The sequence below is a fragment of the Salvia miltiorrhiza genome, chromosome 3 (genome assembly GCF_028751815.1).
Source record: "Salvia miltiorrhiza cultivar Shanhuang (shh) chromosome 3, IMPLAD_Smil_shh, whole genome shotgun sequence".
Taxonomy (NCBI): Eukaryota; Viridiplantae; Streptophyta; class Magnoliopsida; order Lamiales; family Lamiaceae; genus Salvia; species Salvia miltiorrhiza.
The window spans coordinates 26,305,007-26,319,574 of record NC_080389.1 but is presented as its reverse complement, the minus strand read 5'-3'; the positions used below and the strand labels follow the sequence as shown (position 1 = coordinate 26,319,574).

At 39.7% G+C, this 14,568-nt stretch overlaps 1 long non-coding RNA gene across 1 annotated transcript; it reads right to left on the bottom strand.

Moving 5' to 3' along the window:
• Window positions 1–201: 201 nt before the first annotated feature.
• On the bottom strand, window positions 202–2,728 carry LOC131013949 (uncharacterized). Its single transcript, XR_009097919.1, has 3 exons — window positions 2,157–2,728; window positions 877–2,078; window positions 202–796 (listed from the first exon to the last, which is right to left on the bottom strand). It is a non-coding gene; the product is annotated as an uncharacterized LOC131013949 (long non-coding RNA).
• Between the last annotated feature and the right edge of the window lie 11,840 nt (window positions 2,729–14,568).

Below are 14,568 nucleotides of genomic sequence, written 5' to 3'. Positions count from 1 at the left end.
AAATGAACCAAGTATCAAGTATACATCATTATTGCATATTCGATTCAAAATTAAAAGTACCAACTATCTTATAGCTAAAACGAAAATCTATCATACTATGTATTCTAGCACTAACTCCTCAAGAACTAGTTGCTCTTTCCTGAAATCCTTCTTCCTCATGAAAGTAATCTGCAATAGAGATTTAGTGAAAAATCCTTCTTTTCTCTTTCATCTCTTCCTTGAGGGCTTCGTTACTGCACCTTCCCAAGAAGTCGAACATAAGATCCGACATAATAGCAAGAGCAGCTAGCAGAGCCTGCAAATGTCCAAGAATCCCGATTGGACAAAAATCTTTCCCAATAGTTCTGCACCAAAAATTTACATAATTGATTAAGATGAACAACATTAATTGCAAGCCAAGGTGATGCCCTGCCACTTTATCGGTGGGCTATATTGCAAGCCAAGTCTGCAAAAGGACTTTTAATGCTGCTTATTCAGAACTGGTTTCCCTTGCTTCTGAATCAGCATCCAACATAAAAATTGTTGCCTCTTTTTGCCTAGAAGATCATGTGATTGAAAAGGCAAAGGTTTCTTTAACAGGGTTTAATCCAACAACCTGCTTTGTTTGCTAAATGAACATGGAACTTTAACCATCAACACATGATTCGTGGAATGAGACATATAAGCAACTAAAGTCATACATCTAAACCTACAAAAATAAACCTACCAAACTCGAGGGGATAATGGAAATTCCAAATGAGTCGAGCTCAAGTGATTCCAACGTGCCTGAACTGATACTAAAGGTGTAGCCACGCACCTAAAAGCGAAACAACTATGGAAATGTCAAAGATATCCAACATTAATCTTGGCAAGACTATAAAGAACAACATAGTGCACCTTGCCAATAGTTTGACGTCTTCGAGTTGTAACAGTGTATCCTACCTAGCAGAGATAATTTATTACTAAAGTTAACAGATAGCAAGTTAAAACTTGAAACTGCAAACCTAAACTACATAAAAACTAGTGAAAATGCAGTAGGGGATCATAGAAAATACAAGACAGCTAAGGGGCATCCAAACAACAAATAAAGATTGTGTTTTTGTCTATAAAAACTCACAGTTGCAAATGAATTCAGCAGAATTGATTCAAAGAACACATATTAGCAACACATTCTCTAGAGGAACTTCTCTCAGTTGTGAGCGAATGAAAATTGTCTCAGATTCATAAATATGAATCCACCGCGGACCATAAGCAACAGCACATACCAATGCCTGCAGTCCAATCAACTTAATATCATCTTCCATCACAATCTCATCCTCAACAAGTACAACATCTCCCACCTATTAAACATGAACATAAACATATTAATCCAAAGAGACGGAGTGAAACTGTCAACTGTCAACTATCATCATATTCAAAGAAACAATAATAACAATGAAATTTGAAGAAACAAATATTTTCAACACAAGCTGGGAGCAATTTAAGAGAGTAGCAGCAACCTCAGCTTAAATGGAAATAAAAGAGTAGCAGCAACCTCAGCTTAAGTGTACAATACAGTAACAGAGCTCCCTGGGGACTTTGTCAACAACATTTCAACCGAATTTCTCTCAACAGTGCCCAAGTAAAAGCAACAAAAATTATATTTCAACCGAATTTCTCTTAAGCGCTAACCAATATATCACTCAAATAAACAGACGTGCTAATAGTCAATGCAGCTTAAGTAAAACTTCATCTACTAGCATTCACCAATCGAGAATCAGTCCAAATCGCTAAACATTACTTATTCATAAGCACATTATCTCATAAGATGGTAGTCTATCAATGGACAACTTTGTTGCATTCCTTCTTACAATGGACTAAAGCATAGAAATCTAACATAGCCTCAACAACAACACTAATTTCAAATTTATTAACACTAAATTCAAGTTCATCAACATAGTAATAAAATTAATCCACACACACAAAGAAAGCTGCAAATTTTCAGAAATCTAACACACAATAGCTCAATCTCACATTTAGAGACATATAACGCAAGGAGAAAAATCAAACCGCGCAATGGTGAAGCAACTGCAATCGGCTGGGGGTAAGGAAGACACACACTGTTGGAGAGAGAGAGAGAGAGAGAGAGATCAATTAGATAAAGAAGAAACTATATAGAAACTGTGTGAGTGAGAGACCTAAACCCGGAGATAAAAGAGAGGTGCCGGTGCGACGGCGGTGGAGCGGGAGCAGGGGCGTTGTCGGACACTTGCAGCGGGTTGGTGGCGGCGGCTTCCGGCGGCGTGGGTGGATGCTTAGACCTCCATCGATTGCACGGGGTGGGAGACTAGGGCTCGATTTAGGGCTCCATTTTTTTTTGTGAAGTGTTGAAATCCGAAGAGGTTTGCCATATATGTGTGCCCTAGGACCGCCGACGGACACGGCGTCAGAACTGCAGTCGCCGTCCCTCCCCCCTTTCCGATGGACTCATGTTCGTCGGCCATTTTTAGTTTTTGTAATTAGATTTAAAATAAAAACATTTACCAACTGCAGGGGAGTCCTTCGAGGGTCTGGACAACAGCGGCCGGTGACAAGGTCTCGGCGGCGGCGGCGGATGGCGGGCGGCTGGTGGCAGGTGAAGAGAGAATTAGGAAGATTGAGGAGAGATTTTAACAGAGATCTTAACAGAGATGGGTGGAAGGCTTGGCAGGGGAGGGCGGCGTGCGGAGGAGGAAGTGGTGGAGCAGCGTGTGGGAGGTGGCAGCGAGGGAGGGCGGCGACGGGGGGTGGGCGGCAGCGGGGGAGGGCGGCGTGGGGAGGAGGCGTCCATTGTTGACTTAATGTAGAAGAACAAAGGTTTTTTTTTTTTGTTTGTAATTGGGAAGGAGAGATTTCTTTTAGTGATAACTAGGGTTTTGATTTTTATAATATTATTAAATTTTAAAATAAATATAAAAAGTAATACATAACAGTTTTGAGGCGTTTATACATAACGGTTAAAACAATCGTTATAAAAAGACGCTCATAGATAACGGTCGGCTTAACGGTTCGATAATACCGTTATGTATGCAACTAATAGATAACGCTCATACATAACGGATTATCTCATACTGTTATCTATTTCCATGGACAACAATATATAGATAACAGTTTTTTGTCAAAACTGTTATCTATTCAAAAAATGCGCTCATACATAACGGTTTTTAAAAAAAACCGTTATGTATGAAGCGTTATGTATGTGCATTTTTGTAGTAGTGAAATGGGTCAAATGGTCACTGCCATCAGCAAGCTACATCAGTCGGGTAAATTTCAAAGCAACACCACGGTGAACCCGAAGGAGCAGTGCATGGCTATTGGGTTGACAAGTGGAGCTGCGTATGAAGGTAGCCATGGATCTCATGGAATGGGGTATGAGCTAAAGAAAGATCATAAGGAGAGTTAACGAGTTCCACCTCCATATCTCCCTTCCATGCCATTCCCTCAACATCATTACAAGAAGACCAATTTGAGGAGTGGGACTATGGTTGTAGGTCCCAAGATGCCTATAGAGGAAATTCCACCACCAGCTGTGGAGCAGGAAACTTTTAAAGTCATGGTTGAGGCCGCTGAAACGAAGGAGGGGAAGAAGGATAAATTCTCCAAATTTTTGGAGATCTTCATAAAGGTGCACATCAATTTACCTCTGGTGGAAGCTTTGCTAGAGATGCCCTAATATGCCAAGTTTCTCCAGGACGTTGTCTCGCGTAAGAAGAAGTTAGAGAATTGTGAGACTGTCAACCTCAACGAGGAGTGTAGTGCAATTCTACAAATAAAGTTGCCGGCGAAGATCAAAGATCCGGGCAGTTTCACCATAACGTGAATGATTGGAGGCCAACACTATGGGAAGACATTATGTGATCTTGGTGCTAGCATAAATCTCATGCCTTTATCCATCTTTAAGAAATTGGTAATTGGGGAGTTAAAGCCTACATCTATGGTGCTGCAGATGGCAGACAGGTTGGTCACTTTTCCACGTGGAATTGTATAGGACGTGCTCATGAAGGTGGGGGATTTTATTTTTCCAGCCGACTTTGTGGTGTTGGGCATAGAGGATGACAAGAACATTCCGATGATTTTAGGTCGCCCGTTCTTGGCAACGGGAAGGGCCTTGATCGATGTGAAAAAGGGGAGCTCACGCTTCGAGTGAATGAGAAAAGTCAAATTTTCTCAGTCTATAGACCAGCCTGCAACCATGAGGACGAAATGCCCAAGCAAGCCAAAGATCCGGAAAAGGTAAGAGCTGATGTTCTTCATTTATTTAATGAAAATTGTTTTTCTTGGTAGGATCCAGCTGAGCAGATTTTCCAGGAAAAAGATGAGATGAAAAAGTGTGGAGCGAAGAGTGGAGGATCACAACATTGCTTGTACCAGCCTCCTTAAAGTATCTGTTGTCCCGTCGAGCTATCGACGTTAAAATAATGCTTGTTGGGAGGCAACTCAATTTTGGTTAGTTAGTTTCTTTTCGTTTGTTTGTTCATTTTTGTGCCCCACAATTCCTTTTCAAACTTATTCTCCATTGTGGCGAATAAGTTTGGGGGGATGTGTCTTTGTGGGTGCACTTTTGTTTTTGGTTGTTTTTAGTTTTCTGTTAGTCTTGTTTGGTGGTTGATCTGTTGTGAATCCTAGATGAGGATTTGAGTTGTATCGAGATTTCTGCTTAAAAAATTGAAAATACATGCATTTTGTGTTAATTTTGTTGAGGCTAAGTATGATTGATGAATGATAAGTATGGTCTCCATGATATTGTAGTCAACGAAATAAGCTGTGAGGATTTGAGCCTTGACTATCACTACTTTACAGTCTTATTTCTTTTTCTTTAGTGTTTTATTTGAGCTTGCATGTATTTCACTAGAACTTGTCTTGATTTCCCTCTCGAGGTCACATTAGTGTGCTTAATAACGTTGATATGATTTAAGGCCATCTTTGCTAGCCTACATATATCCCATTATTGTCCTATTACTTTATATGATCCTAGTTCGCCCTTTTTAGCCTTGTTATCCATACTCTTTGATTTAGTCGTGGGTGGAAACTTGGAGTCTGTTGATATGGGGTAATTGGCGTTGTGGAGATGTGTGAATTGTGGATTATGAACCTTGATCTTGATTGAAAAATCCTAGTACCTTACAAGTTGTTAAAATGAGAAAAGAAAAAAAAATATGATTGTTGAAAAAAGAGAGAAAAAAATTGATGAGATGAAAAGGTACAAATGATGCATTTGGAAAGGTGAAATTCTTATGAGATTGTTGATAGGTTGAGAACATGTGTTTGTGCAAAATATGACGTTGGAAGGGTGAATGATGATGCATTATTTGGAGTTATAAGGTCTGTGATGTTTTTCAATTTATATTAATTGAGTCACTTGACCATATTTATCCTACCCTACCAAAGAGCCTACGTTACAACCAAATCTAAAGTCCTTTTTGATCTTGGTTATATGGGCACACATTTAAGTGATGCAGAGGTGAGACGATTTACAAGCTTATGGCTGATTTCATGTCTTGCTTGAATTGAGTGCATACACGTCCTTATTTTATACACTTGAGAGTGAGTGATTTTCATTGTTCATATCATATTGATGAGGATTGGAAGTTATGGAGATCATAATTTGATGCTAGTCATGATTGCGGTGACTTGATGATAGGAGATTGACGAGGGGTGTAATACGCGAGGTCCTAAGATCAGGACACGGGGCTTGGCTTGGAATACCAGAGTAATATGGAGGGGCCGACCACTGTGGAACAGAATAAACTGCTCTAAAGATGAATAGCAGAGAGCGATGAAGATGAAGTCTGCCCCGAGAGAGAAAGTCCAGAGCTACCGGACAGAGCAGAGCGATAAAGACGAAGTCTGCCCCAAGAGAGAAAGTCCAGAGCTACCGGACAGAGCAGAGCGATGAAGACGAAGTCTGCCCCGAGAGAGAAAATCCAGAGCTACCTGACAGAGCAGAGCGATGAAGATGAAGTCTGCCCTGAGAAATAAAGTCCAGAGCTACCAGATAGAGCAGAGCAACGAAGAAGAAGTCTGCCCTGAGAAAGAAAGTCCAGAGCCACCAGACAGAGCAGAGCGACGAAGACGAAGTCCGGCCCGAGAAGAAAAGTACCCTTAAATCTCTAGAGGAAGAGAGTCAGAGAAAGGCCCGTCAATCCAGCTCTATATTTAGCGGACAAGGACCCGACAAGATATATGTTAATGATAGCCCTAGCCAATCAAATAATTAGCATGCGAAATGAATGACCAAGCGAATTTACTGTTTTGCCCTCAGTTGTAATGCCTATAAATATCCGCTACGGTGAAATAAAACACACGCTCTCTCTTTTCATGGTTTTTAATCCCCCTTCTCTTGTTTTCTCTCTAAGAACTCTCTGAAAAATCGGAGAATCATGGAATCACAGGTAGACTATAATGAATCCCCACTGTAAATCCGATAGGTTTAATTATAGATCTACCAGAGATACAAACGCATGTTGTTTTTTTTCATTGACAAATCAGAGCCATAATGTCGTCAATCTTCCCTATGCTCTCATTAATTCATTCTTGGTTCATCTTTGTTTTATCTGAGGACAGACAATAGTTCAAGTTTGGGGGGTTGATTTACATGCATTTTCACTCCTACGTTACATCATTACAGTGCTTAATTGAGTGTTTTCATAGTTAATATCGAGTTATATTGCTTTGATTTTGCTTATTTCAAGGAATAGACTACTCGTCCGTGTTTGTGTTGTTTTGACAGATTCTTAAGCTCGTTTGGAGGATGTTTTGATGATATATGCAACAAGTTCAGGAAAATACAAGTTCATGGGTGCAAACGAAGCTAAAATCGGATGTTTGACAAGGAAGAACGGACGTCGGAAAGTCCGCGTGTCACGAAGACATGCGGCCGCATTCATGAACGTGCCTCGCGGAGGTCGCGCGGGCAGAGGCTGCGGGGCAGTTCAGAGGATTTCTGGAGTCAGCGCCGGGTCGCCACGAGGGCGTGCGACGAGGCCGCGCTACTCGGCGTCGGCCGCGTTTCAGCCCGCGGCCGCGTGTCCTGACCGCGGGCCCACCGCCTTTTCGAGCCCAAATTCAGATTTTTCAGCTAAAACGCGATTTTTGGAGAAGAAAAAAGGCTAGAAGACCTAAGGTATGTAAAGAACCCCAAAACACTTTTGAACGAGACATCACTTTTATTTTAATGTTTGGAGAGTTGTAGAGACAGACGGAGAAGACCTCTGACGAAGTCGTCATTTGAGCTTCGCGCAAGTAAATCCTATGCCCACGACTAGGTTAGCTAGCAGTAAGTCCAGAGTGGAATCCACAGGGAATTGAGTGTAATCTCTCCTGCAAGGGTGTCACTAAAAAGGGTTTTGTTTCTGATGGTTCTGACCACAACTTGCTTATGGGCAGAACAGAGTTTCGGACCAAACTGAAATAACAAAAATAACTTGATCAAATAACAAAATAATTCTGACTTGGGTTTGACTCAATAAATATGAACTAGGTACTCGATCGTTGGTTCAAAGATATTTCACTACACTTGTATACAATTTGGTTCAAAGATATTTTACTACACTACACACGTAATAGCCTTCTGCCCAATCTATCATTTCAGTACATAACCCCTTACAAGTTATCAGCTAATGGAAGTTAATTATCCCAGGCAACATCCACCACTTACGTTGGCCTCTCGCTTGAGAGTGCTTTGCCCAAGATGCATTCGGATTTAGATAGACCCTACTTAACTATTGTGTGGAATATTTCACCATAGTCACGGTTCCAACACTCGTTGTACTCTCTGGAGGTCGATGGCGTTTCGCCTTTGCCTAGAAGTTACTTGTGGCCAAAACTTCCTAGTTAACTAGTGATCAGTTAATTAACCAAGTTGCCCCAAACCGTATTTGAATCAAACCTACTATATCAGAAATATAAGCATGCAGTTATTATGCACAATTTAGACCTCTCGAGTTAAGTGTTCATGCTTAGATCATCTCGCCTAAATCAGAATATAAAATTAGCTAGGCATAAAATAAAGAACAAAGGCAAAAACAATATTGAAAGACATGAAAGAAAAGTACTGAATTGAAATTACTTAAAATAAATAAGTACTTACGGCCAAAAGTGTTGTTCCAAACATAAGCAAAATAAAAACTATCTACGCCCACAGCCTGGGCAAAGTTTGAACTCCAGCAGAATAAATTACTTGCGCAGCAGCCAGTCTCTGAATGGATTGCTCTCTAGGCAGTGCCCTTCGAGTATTAATAGGGGCCATTAGGGCTAGGGTGGCCCAACCCATGATGTTGCGGCTGGATCCAGAATCTTGGAGATGCGACCAAATCTTTAGACCTAATCTTGAAGAGATTTCATTCCTTATATGGACGGAGTGCTGGTTTGACCCCGTTGGCCTTTTCTTGGTCGTTGCCACCTTCTGCCTATATCAAGCCTCCACACTGAGTTCCTACCTCGTCCGTCTGCTGCGCTCCTCTGACCTTCCTTTTTCCTCATTCTCCTCTATGCTTGCTGGATCCCACGCGGTACTTATGGGCAAAGGACTGGTTTGCCCAACTTTTTGCTTTTCAGACTTTTGATCCTGAAACAGCTCATCATGCTCTCCAAATTCCCTTGCATCAAAACCGTGCCTCTTTCGTAAAATGCAACAACATCATGCCCCCAAAAGCAGGTCTTGCCCAAAGAGCAGGCCTGCCTTGAAACTACGCTTTTCCAGGCGACACGACACCAACAAAACAAAGAAAAAGACTCTATCTAGACCTAAAACAAACATGAAAAGAGAGCACGAACTTGGGCTCATCAACCTCAAGAACAAGAACTGAAGATTCATATATTTTCCCTACGGCTTATTTGTTGAATGTTTATTTTTATTCTTGATTTTTCATTGCTAGTTCCTATGTCTATGTGTGACTAGTAATATTTTATCCTAGGGTTTAGAAAGTAAACAAATTTGGATTCTTGACAGTTTTGATTTAATTAATCAGATTTATTTATCCTTTTTATGTTATTGTGTTTGTTGTTTGCTTAATTGTCTGATCAACAATTTAGCATTATCTTGAGTTTTAATTTAGCGGGAGATGATAATTATTATCTGAACTAAGAACATAGAACATACTTATTTAATTCTAAAGGGAATATATATTTGTGAGTACATTAATCCTGGGAACTTTTGTGAGTTGCATGTTTAAGAGTGATCCGGGGACGGTAACATTGCATGTAATCAACTGTTTATATGCGACGGGAGTGTGTATAGACAAGCTTTGAGATTGTCCTAGGAAAATTTATCTAGATTATTGAATTGAATCTGTTGGATATTTGAATCTGTTGAAACCTTTACCTTGGGATAATTGATTTCCATTTGATTTTTCCTGTAGCTTGATTTATTTTCTTTCTATTATTTATTTTCTTTGTTTACAAACAAACCAACTTTATTTGTTTTTCAGATAGAGAATAACATTTTAGGTTAGTAATTAATTACAATCAATCTCTATGGAATACGACCTTGCTTGCTACTATACACAATTGCACTCGTACACTTGCAGCGTGTAAATGATAAACATGCATTTTTACCTCTTGGTGTGTCATTTTTGATGCTTAGTTGTGAGGATTTTGTGTGTTTGATGGTCTATTTGAGCTTATATTCGTTTATGGTCAAGAACTTGTTACTTGCTTATTGTTGAACGAATTTTCAGAAATAATGAAGCCGAATTTTGTCGCAGCCCGATCCCGACACTAGTAATAGCGGGGACCGAGTATCGATACGACTAATAAAAGAAAGGGGAAAGATAGAAAGAATACATAGATCAACAGCGGAAGCTCACAAAGAAACGTGCTAAGGAAAGATCATCATAATTCATCAAAAGGGTATATTCGTCAATATCATCATAACTCGATAAATATCAGGAATCTCAACATGAAAAGCAAAACAAGTATAGCTTGATTTTTATATAGAGTCATAATATTCAGAGTGTGATAACAAAAGGTGAACCGACTATATGTATGAAGACATATAATCGTGAATAAAATGCTTGATTTAATACAACATAACTTCATATCAAAACTCTATTGACAAAACAGACATTCGATAGAGTAAGAAAACGTCAACTCGAAACATTTCCCACCAGCACCGCACCATACTCCCCCTCCGCTTATCCTGCAAGTTTAGAAATACATGCAGGGCGTGAGTACATAAATACTCAGTGGACATATCGCCGAAAAACAAAGCTGCTCATAGAGCTATAAATTGAACTTGCCACACTTCAGCAATACACAGGAATTATATCTTAAAGGAACCTGTGCAAGCAGTTAAAACTCAACATCATTAATAAATGAAAGAATGACTCAAATGACTGCAGTCAAAACTCAGCAAGTAAGTACCACATCTACAACTCATCATTATCTCAACTCAGGTACTGAGAAGTAGGCCTCCTTCTCAAGCACCGTGACCGGCCGATTCGCTCAACGGCTCACAGTCACCTCAGTGTACACTAGCCCTGGCAGGATAGCTATCAACTGCCCAGGACCCGATCGTCTCATCTCAACAGTAGAGGGTAAACATACAAGCTCAATCATCATCATAAAAAAATATTGGCAAGTCAATAATTCTCAAACATCATCAAAATCTCAAAACATCAAAACATCTCATAATTTCATCATCATTTAAAACAGTTTAGAAAAGCTCTTAAACTGTATACTCAAAATAATGCCCACCTGAAGACCTTACTCAAAATCTCCCATCAAAGAGGAGTTACTTACTACCTTGCTCTGCTCGTGTCTTCAGGGATCATCATCATCATCGAAGGTTCATCATGTCATAAAATGAATCTCGATTAGAAACTCATTGACTAATTCTCAAACCTTAACTCATGCTCTATCTCATATTCTATCTCCTTACTCATCTCTACATAACTCTCCACTCATCACACATCCTTCAGTTCAAGGATAGGTTTCAAGAAAATCATGGTTCTAAGTTTCGATTTATCTCTCATATAAGGCTCGTCTAATCACATTCAAACACATAGGCAACACAATCACATAAGGCACATAAGCAATCACAATCAAACATCATCAAAACATGCTCTGTTTATACACTGACTCAACTTCAAAATTTAAACTGTTCTGACTCCGACTTCTCCTAGACTCGAGTCTAGTTTCATTTAAAAAAAAGTAGAGTCGAAAACTCCAAGTGGTTTGAGAGATATGACATTTTTACCACGATCTACCATTTCTGGCAGTTTTGAGCAATCGAAAGTTACAATTTTTGAAAAACAGTAAACGTTGTCAAACTGGGCTCAATCTTAGTGGATATCTAGCTAACACAATAATATTGATACCATAAAAATTTGGAAAGCTAGATCACATAGGAAGCTACTGAAATGAATGACTCTTTCCCCTGTTCTCTGAAATTCTCGGTAGTAATGTGCAGTTTAGGTTTTGCATTTTAAAGAAATATCAACGAAGTTGAAATGGCTTAAAATTTTATCAGGGTACTCAAGACTCATGTAGGGACTTTCTATAAAATTTTCAAAGCTATTAGACATCGACAAACCATCGATCACAGTAGGTCAGTAGGCCTACGAAATTTCTCCAATTTGTACTTAAAACTCATATATCTCAAAAACATCTCTATCTTGAATACAACAACATAATTCTCAACAACAAACTCATACCAAAACTCATTTCATCACTTCTAATCATCAATCTAAACCATCACTTAACATCATAGCATGCTCAAGAACTCATATAACCACTCAAATCTTCAAATCTACTCAAGAACTCATATTCGTTATCACTCATTTCTAATCATCATTTTAATCCATCAACTATCATAACTACAATCTCTAAGGCTCATTTATATACTCGAATCCTCACTCTCTTCATGATCTTCAACTTGAATTAGGAGTTGTTTTAATACTCTAATCATCTATATACATGCTCATAAAGCTTAGATATAAGTAGATTCATGTGTTTAGAGACTTACTCTTATGATCTATATAACGAACAGTATAACTCCACTTTCTTGATTCCTAGCTCAAACCTTCGTCCAGCTTTTGTTTTATGGATATACGAGTGTTTTCAGCTTGGTTTAATCGGTGGTTATGGGATAAAAAGTAGCTTACAAAGTTTTTTTACTAGCTCATCAATGGCGTTGGATAATGACAGTCGAGAGAAAAGAGAGAAAAGAGAGAGGAGAGAGAGGAAAGGGACGTCTGTTATGGAGATGAAAGAGAAAGGTGTTATTTATATAACCCCATTTACTTAGCCATCAAGTATTGGATAATTAACACATGCTTAATTATCCACTTGCATAAAATATCTTATCCGTTAACAATGTTTATCCACTTGCTTTGACTCCTCTCTCTCAAAAGTAGGTTCTGCACTAGAGCAGAGAAATGCTCGCCAGAGGAATGCATTCTCTGTCAGGGCAGAGGAATGACTTCCCTTCTGTCTGGGCAGAGGAATGACTTCCCCTCTGTCTGGGCAGACGAATGCCTTCGCCTCTGGCATAGCAGAGGACTGACTTCCCCTCTGTCTGGGCAGACGAATGCCTTCGCCTCTGGCATAGCAGAGGACTGACTTCCCCTCTGTCTGGGCAGACGAATGCCTTCGCCTCTGGCATAGCAGAGGACTGACTTCCGCTCTGTCTGGGCAGACGAATGCCTTCGCCTCTGGCATAGCAGAGGACTGACTTCCCCTCTGTCTGGGCAGACGAATGCCTTCGCCTCTGGCATAGCAGAGGACTGACTTCCCCTCTGTTTGGGCAGACGAATGCCTTCGCCTCTGGCATAGCAGAGGACTGACTTCCCCTCTGTCTGGGCAGACGAATGCCTTCGCCTCTGGCATAGCAGATGACTGACTTCGCCTCTGGCATAGCAGAGCTCGCATCCCGAGAAGAGCTCGCAAGCCAGAGCAAAACTCCCACGCCATAGCAGAACTCCAAGGCCAGATTTTTAACTTTAACAACGTTCAACCATTATCTCTATACATCCTTATTTCCTCAATGTATTACATTCAGTAGTTCTTCATCGAAAAATACAATAGCTCAAACTATTGGAATATCTCATCTCATCATATACTTATATATATATATATATCTCAGTAAAATATTTCTCATAAAATACTGATATGCAAAATAATAATAGCTGTATGCTATTTCCCGATTTTAAAAATAATCTCGTTCTCCAAAATCTCGAAAATAATCCGTGTTAACATAACACAAAACAAATCATACTCACATCATCGTAACAAATAGTCACGTAGACAATCACTCAAACCATCTCAGATAAAACACGGATACAATTCACATCAAAGCAATCAGCAATCATCTCTCAATTAGATCATCTCTCAGATCGACTCTCCCTTCTATAGGGTTTCTCACTCACTTATCTCAACTCTATTCTTAATCAGATGTTCCTATTAACAATAGGACAATTAATCTCACAGATACCTCTGTATCCGTCATCGGGAAAAATAAATTATGCCCTTTTCTCAATTCAATCAGCATCTCTATCTCAACTCGTTTTCTCAAACTACTCACTCTCTATCCTCATCATTGATTCTATCAGACTCATATCTCCATCTAGAATAATAACTCGTCTCATCAAAATAATGTAACTCTAATGCTCAATATCTCTATTTATCATCATTACTCCATCTCATTTTATTTATAATCTCATATCTCAGTACCGCAGTACTCTCTGTAGTGTCTCGACACTACTACTACTCATAAAAGTACAGGGTGTTACATCCTACCCCCCTTAAAAAAAATTTCGTCCCGAAATTTGAGTTATTCACTTTCGGGAAAAATGCTCGGGATATTTTTCTTTCATCTTCTCTTCAAGTTTCCATGTTGCTCTATCTTGCCATGATGTCTCCATTGGATGTTTTCCAAAGGAATTGACTTGTTTCTCAGTTGCTGGATCTTCCGATCCAGAATAACATCGGGCCTCTCTTCGTAGCTCAAGTCCAGCTCTAGGGACACTTCTTCTTGATGAATGACGTGTCTTGGATCAAACACGTATTTAATTAAATGTGAAACATGGAAAATGTTATGAACGTTCACGAAGCTCGGAGGCAACGCAAGTCTATAGGCAATAGGGCCTACTTTCTCAAGTATATTGTAGGGTCTAATACATATCTCAGTTTGAGTTTTCCTCTAACTCCAAAACGATGTACTCCTCTGGGTGGGGAAACTTTAAGAAAGACTTTGTCTCCTACATCAAAATGAATCTCTGTTCGCCTAGTGTCTGCATAAGACTTTTGGCGATCTTGTGCTTCGTTAACTCTCGGTTGAATCTGTCGCACAATGGCGATTATTTCTTAAATAGCTTCTGATCCAAGCACTTCCTCGTTCTCCAACGTCATCCCAAATAAAGCAGGGATCTACATTTTTGTCCATACAAGGCTTTGTATGGAGCCATGGTAATAGTCAATTGAAACTTTTATTATAAGTAAACTCGATCAGGGGCAAAACTTGCTCCCATTGACTTCCTCTATCTAGCACAACAGTTCTAATTACGTTTTCTAAAAACTTGTATAGTCCTTTCGGACAGTCCATCCGTCTGCGGATGAAAGGCTGTACTAAAA